At 40.7% G+C, this 6000-nt stretch overlaps 1 pseudogene; it reads right to left on the reverse strand.

The window, feature by feature from the left end:
- Window positions 1-3895, reverse strand: part of LOC119039427 (ribose-5-phosphate isomerase-like) — a 47777-nt pseudogene extending 43882 nt beyond the window's left edge.
- Between the last annotated feature and the right edge of the window lie 2105 nt (window positions 3896-6000).

The following is a 6000-nucleotide window of genomic DNA, read 5'->3' on the forward strand; positions in this document are numbered from 1 at the left end:
CCCCCAAAAGTGGTGTGTTGGGCTCTGTGGTTTTCCTGATTGCGGTGCAGTGCTAGTGCTGACCACCAGGGGCATCGTAAGTTCAGTAGGTTCAGGTGAAGCAATAGTAGCAGGGGTGTCACCTGGCCCCTTGCTTTTCTTTTCCTATTCAGGCATGATGTGCGCCACTTAATGTTAGCACACCTTCCTAATATCTGATCTGGTTAGTAGTGGGATGGATCATCTTATGTCTTGTTTCAGCAACCAAGACCTGAGCAGGTGAAATGTGCCCTTGCTAAAACAAAACAACTGCACCCCTTCCCTGTAAGCAATCACAGTCCAGAGGGACAGATGGACAGATTCACTAAACAAAGACAAACAACACAAAGGCACAGGTGCCACTCAGGAATGCAGTGGGGTGCGACCAGGACTGGGGTTCCCTCGGATGGGGGAGTCTGGCAAGGCTGCACTAAGGTGAGACTTATATTTTCAGCTGCATGGCAAATAAGAGCTGGCCCTACACATGTCAGAGAGTATTCATCCTGAGTAAAAGCCACAACTGAGCAGAGAATGGAAATAAAAATGTGTTTGGACAGAAGGAAATCAATAAAAAGATCAGTGTGGAGGCAGTGTGGAAGGGGGTAAAGGGAGGCGAGCAGGGTTAGGGCCTGGTGGGGGTCTAGCCACATATGCAATCCATTGTCGTGTAAAAACATCACCACGCACTTGGTTCTTAACCAACAAACCTGAGTATTCCCTCACCACTTCTTTGGATGAGAAATCCATCTGCACAACAAGGGGACTTGGAAGTCAAGAGTCAGCCCATGGACTGAAACCTGATCTATGACAGAGGAGGCACTGCTGGGCCAGGGAAAGGATGTTTAATCAATAGTCTTGGGACAAATGGTTTTTAGTTTGGAAATCATACAATTTGATTTTTACCTTACACCACACACAAAAATCAGTTCAAGTTGAATTAAGATAAGAAACGTAAAAAGAAAACTCTGAACGCATTAGGGGGAAAATTAGAATGTTTAATGAAAATATATCCTCATCCCTAAATTGATGTAGCATTCTATACTATGTTTTAAAAATATTCTAAATTGTGACAAAGTTTTGTTATTTAAGAGTGAATGTGAGTTTTGGGATTAGCCAAGAGCCATGTAAAGTTCATTTTAATACAACCACCCAAAGTTCATTTTAATCACATGGGACCCTTCAACTCTGCCAAATTTCTTTTTAAAACGTGTTAGCTTCTCCTTAGCTCTGGAGATAAAATGTTGACTAAAAATGTCTACACCAGTCTAGGACCACTGAACTCAGGACTCTCCTACATGAAAGAAAATTGATCTAGTTTAAGCTACTTGGGTTTTGGTTGTTTTTTTTTACTTGTAACCAAATAAAACTAATGCAATTAATAATAAACATAGTAGTACCTAAAAATATGTTCAATGTCAACAAAGTGGCAGATATCAGCTCTTTATCAAAGCCAATGTTCAGAAATTCATAATTCAGTATTGTCAAAAAGTTCTTTATTCCTCCTGCTCTGTCATGACAGACTCTGAAATCATCTTTTTATTGCCTCTCTTTGCAAGAGTTTCTGGCTAACCTCAAGCATGCCTAGAGAGTCATCAGGGACATCTACTGAGCTCACTCCTCTTATCAGTTTATATTTTCATCTTTGATTATATTTTGTGTTCATGGCCAATGCATGTCAATCAACTGTGGCCTAAAAATTCCCAAGAAGGCCTATTGTTGACCAAATATTTTTCATAATTTTGTTTAAATTTATTTTTATGATTTTTGTTTAGATTGTTATTTAAGAGAGTTAATCCATTGTTAACAAAGTGCCTAGGTACTGTCTGTGAGGTCAGCGGAAACCCCAAATTAGCCCATTGAGCGTTGAAGAAATCTGTTTCTTGTCCTATGTTTCTGCTTTACTCTGCTCGACAACGTTAGATTTCAGTGAATAATTCAATGGCTTAAATGTAATTCCCATACCACTACTGTCCCACTTGAACACACTGAACAACACAAACAAATAACAAAGAGAACCCGGGAAGACTGAGGTCTTTTCATTATGTTAATAACGATGTACCCAAAACAAGCCCTGGGAGACACTGGGGCTTTTGCTTTAACGATAACTCTTGTGTTTGGATTTTTCAGAAATGCAGTGTGATTTAAAAGTTACCCATGGGAATTCTTTTTACCTCATTTCATAGTAGATCACTTCAGTTGATCATATAAGGAATGTTTTTTATTACACCTACGAGCCTCCATAGTAGAGAAGGTAAGAGAGGAGAATGGAAAAGACACTGAAAGGACCACGCTAGGGCACTGGCTACAGAAGTCATTTTCATAGTTACCTTGGAAACTGTGAAGAACAGAGATGTTTCCACATCTCTGTTTGTGTGATTCATCTCTTATTTGGGTAATAAAAGGTCTAGGAAGAATAATTTGGGATTCTTGCTAATCCTCTTGTTTATTAAGGGAGAAAATGACAGGATACGACCTTTTGAGGTGGCACCTTTGGGCGTGCGGCAGATCACTACGAACCAAAACAGAGTATTATCCCCACCCAGCCTGGTGCACATAAAAAAATAGTGGGGCTTTGGGAAAGAGAAAGACCATATAAGGATCACAGAGCATCTGAGAGGGAGAGTGAGGGAGAGGGACCAAGACAGAAACTGTAATGTCTTTCACAAACCAGTTTCAAAAGTTATATAGCATGCATGAATAAACCAGAATTACAAAGACTCAATGTGAATAAATCTCAAAACTGTTCCACAAAGAAAGCAAGATGCACAAGTACACACAGCATATTAAAAATTAGCATATATATGTGTATACATTTTTATATATAATATACCTATTCATATGTATACAATATAAATACTTATGTAATTATATGCAACTTTGTTAATGTATAATGTGTAAACATATCATATAAAACATTTAAAGCCTACTTATCTTGTTTATAGATTGTGTGCGTATGTGTGTATGGTCACCACACAAACAAAGTGTTCACGGAAGTGATAAACTCCCAGCCTGCATAGTGATCACCTCTGACGGGCAGGGGAGGAATGAAGTTGGGGGACGCACACAGGGGCTTTACCTGGCAACATTTTATGTCTCAAGTTTAATTATGACTACAAAGCATTTGTTACATTAGCCTATTTGCCTTTCTGTAAGTCTAAAAGGGTTCATTTAAAAGATCAAATCATATAGTTATTTCCTCTAGAAGAAAAAATAGCAAAATAGGACTATAGACACAGTGACTTCATTTTGAATATACATGATTATATTATACACATATTTGCATAAAGCTAGAGTAAAAATAAGAAAATGTTAACATTTAGTAATTTTAGGTGGAGGGGTCTTGGATAATGGTTGCATAGTTTCTTGCTTTTCACTTTTTTCTTTTTTCCAAAACTGGGAGAAAAAGATATAGCCATTTCCTGTAGGGAAACATACTTCCTGCGAGAATAATCATCACCAAAGGGAGACGCACCAAACTACTGCGCTCCCAGCCGATCACGTTCTCGGCATCTCCACATGTGCCTGGGGAAACAGAAGTCAACGTATTAGACTAATCAATGCATGTTTCAAAACCTCACAGCAAATATGAAGAATTATTACACCCCCCCCCAAAAAAAAGTTAGCGAATAATTCCTCCCATTGTGACTGGGTCTAAGTAATTTTGTAAGTCTGTGGCTTAATGTTAATAAAATGGTGGCATGGGAACGAGGATGGTGATGAATAGAACATGAAAATGCATTAATCCCTTGGCTGACTTGCTGCGCTTACTGAGCCGCACAAGCAGGGCTGGGGCCCCCCCACCTGCGTCTGGCCCCTTCCTCTGGCAGCAGCTCTCACTTTTCCCTCCGGAACCGTTCCTCCCACTCCCAGTCCACATGGTGTGGATGGGTGTGACCCACCTCCACATCTGGTCTCTGAGAGTCTTCCTGCGACTTCTGGTGGAACTCTCAGGAGGAAACTCCTTCTGCTGAGGATTTAATTCTGGAGCTGCCGGTAGACATCTTTGCTTCAGAAGACAGCACAGAAAAGCAGAGCCAACCCATGGATGGGGGTGGCAGGAGAGACATTGACAAAGAGCTTGAATGTCCCTAGACATTGTTGAGCTCCTAGGTCCAACTCCCAGCTACACAGGACACAAAATTTTATTATTTTTTTTGTTACTTTGAGTTTCAATAACTTGTAGTCAAAGGAATCTTGAGAAGTATACCTATACGCAAGTACTAAGTCATACCAAAATTCTCATTGTGAAAAGCAGGTGCTTATTTGTCGAGGTGAAGGACAAACCCCTCCAACCCCTCTGCTCTCCGAGGGAACGGTAAGAACAGAGGACTCAAGTCTCATAAGATCAGGTCCAGGCGCATGAGACACTTCCCTGTGCTGCTTGAAGGAGTCCTTAGCTTGACCCCCTAGGGTTTTGTGAAAGAGCCTGACAGATGTGTGAACACCTCATCAAATTGTGGGTAAAATGTTATGTGTACCTGAATATCTGTGCTTTTCTGGGGAAAGGGCCCATCAGGTTAATCACATTAGTGAAGCAACTGATAAACCAAAAGAGGTGAAAAATCACTTCTGGGTGACCCTGGCACACATGTGGGGTTACGTCTGAGTTTTCAACTCTCTGTGTGTCGGGTGCTAAAAGTTTTAATTACAGAATTGGAAACAGAGAATAAGCATGTATCCATTTTGAAATGGTGACATCATGAAATAACTTGTTTAAATATAAAATCATTATGGGTTTAAAGTACTTGATTTAAAAAGTTCATTTCATCACAGGCCACCTGTAGTTACTACTACTACTTGAAGAATAGGCCAATATATAGATTTAACAAATAACTAGAAATCTGCTTCCCAGAAAAGTTCAAATATTCCCCCAATATCATGTAAACAAATAAAAAAGACTGTAGTTTGCTTGTTCTGTTTGCATAAAATAATTCTCAGCAGTATCAATACATTTCACATGCCACTGGTAAATCTGGGATATTCATGCACTAAAAAGCCTTCTGTTGCTATGGGAAACCTAACACCATACAAGTGTTCCAGCTTCTCTTTAGGGAGAACAATACTATACTAAAAATTAAAGCAAAGCTGTTGCTTATCAATAAGAACAATCAGGAAGAGAGAGAGAGAGAAAGAGGAAATATTGCCCTGAAAAGAGCAGAATAGGCTAGATTCAACTCCCAATGAAATATTACATTAATGTCTCATAGGCCTGGAGCCTGGAGAGACTAATATTCAAGCAGTAATGAGTGTCTCCAGACCCCAAGCACCAACTGCATGTATCAGTTGCATTGTTCTGTTGCATGAGACAACAGAACTCCAGAATGACAGAGGCAGAGGTGAGGGACACTGAGCAGGACTGACCACGGTGGAGCCCAGCATAATAATGAAACCATCTGGAAACTTTGGCTTTTGATCCCAGGCAAGTTCTGCCCTAAGTAGCTAAAAAGAATGGAAAATAACTTTGCCTTTATGGCATGCCTGCTTAGAAGTGAAGCACTTACTGACCCTTTGAAGTAGAATCACAGAAATAAGCATCAACATTTCTGTGTTGGACAGTTCTTTTTTGTCGGGACCTCACATCCTGGGGCCCTACTCCAGACCTACTGACTATAAAGTGATCCTGAGGTTGGCTAAAGTTTGAGGAATAGTAATCTAACTCAACTCCCTCACCTCACAATTCCAGATCAGAGAGGCTGGTTAAGAACTGCCTACCCAAGCTCAAACAGCTGGTCAGCAGCCAAAGCAGTACACCCTCTCTTCCCTTCCAGAGAGTTTGCTATGAGTGTCCTCGCAGGAAGACATGGCTATCCTGCAGGGGTATGTCATCCCAGCACCCACCACGGTAATGACACATGGAACATCCTGGTGCGCAGCAGGAAACAGTCCAAGACTGGCTGAATGTGTTTCTCAAATTTGGTCTCCTCCAGTCAAAATGGAGGTGTAGGTAAGCACGCTTCACCTCCTCACACAACTACAGAAAAA

Source organism: Artibeus jamaicensis, unplaced genomic scaffold (assembly GCF_021234435.1).
Source record: "Artibeus jamaicensis isolate MK-2021 breed Jamaican fruit bat unplaced genomic scaffold, CSHL_Jam_final contig_233, whole genome shotgun sequence".
NCBI classification, from domain to species: Eukaryota; Metazoa; Chordata; class Mammalia; order Chiroptera; family Phyllostomidae; genus Artibeus; species Artibeus jamaicensis.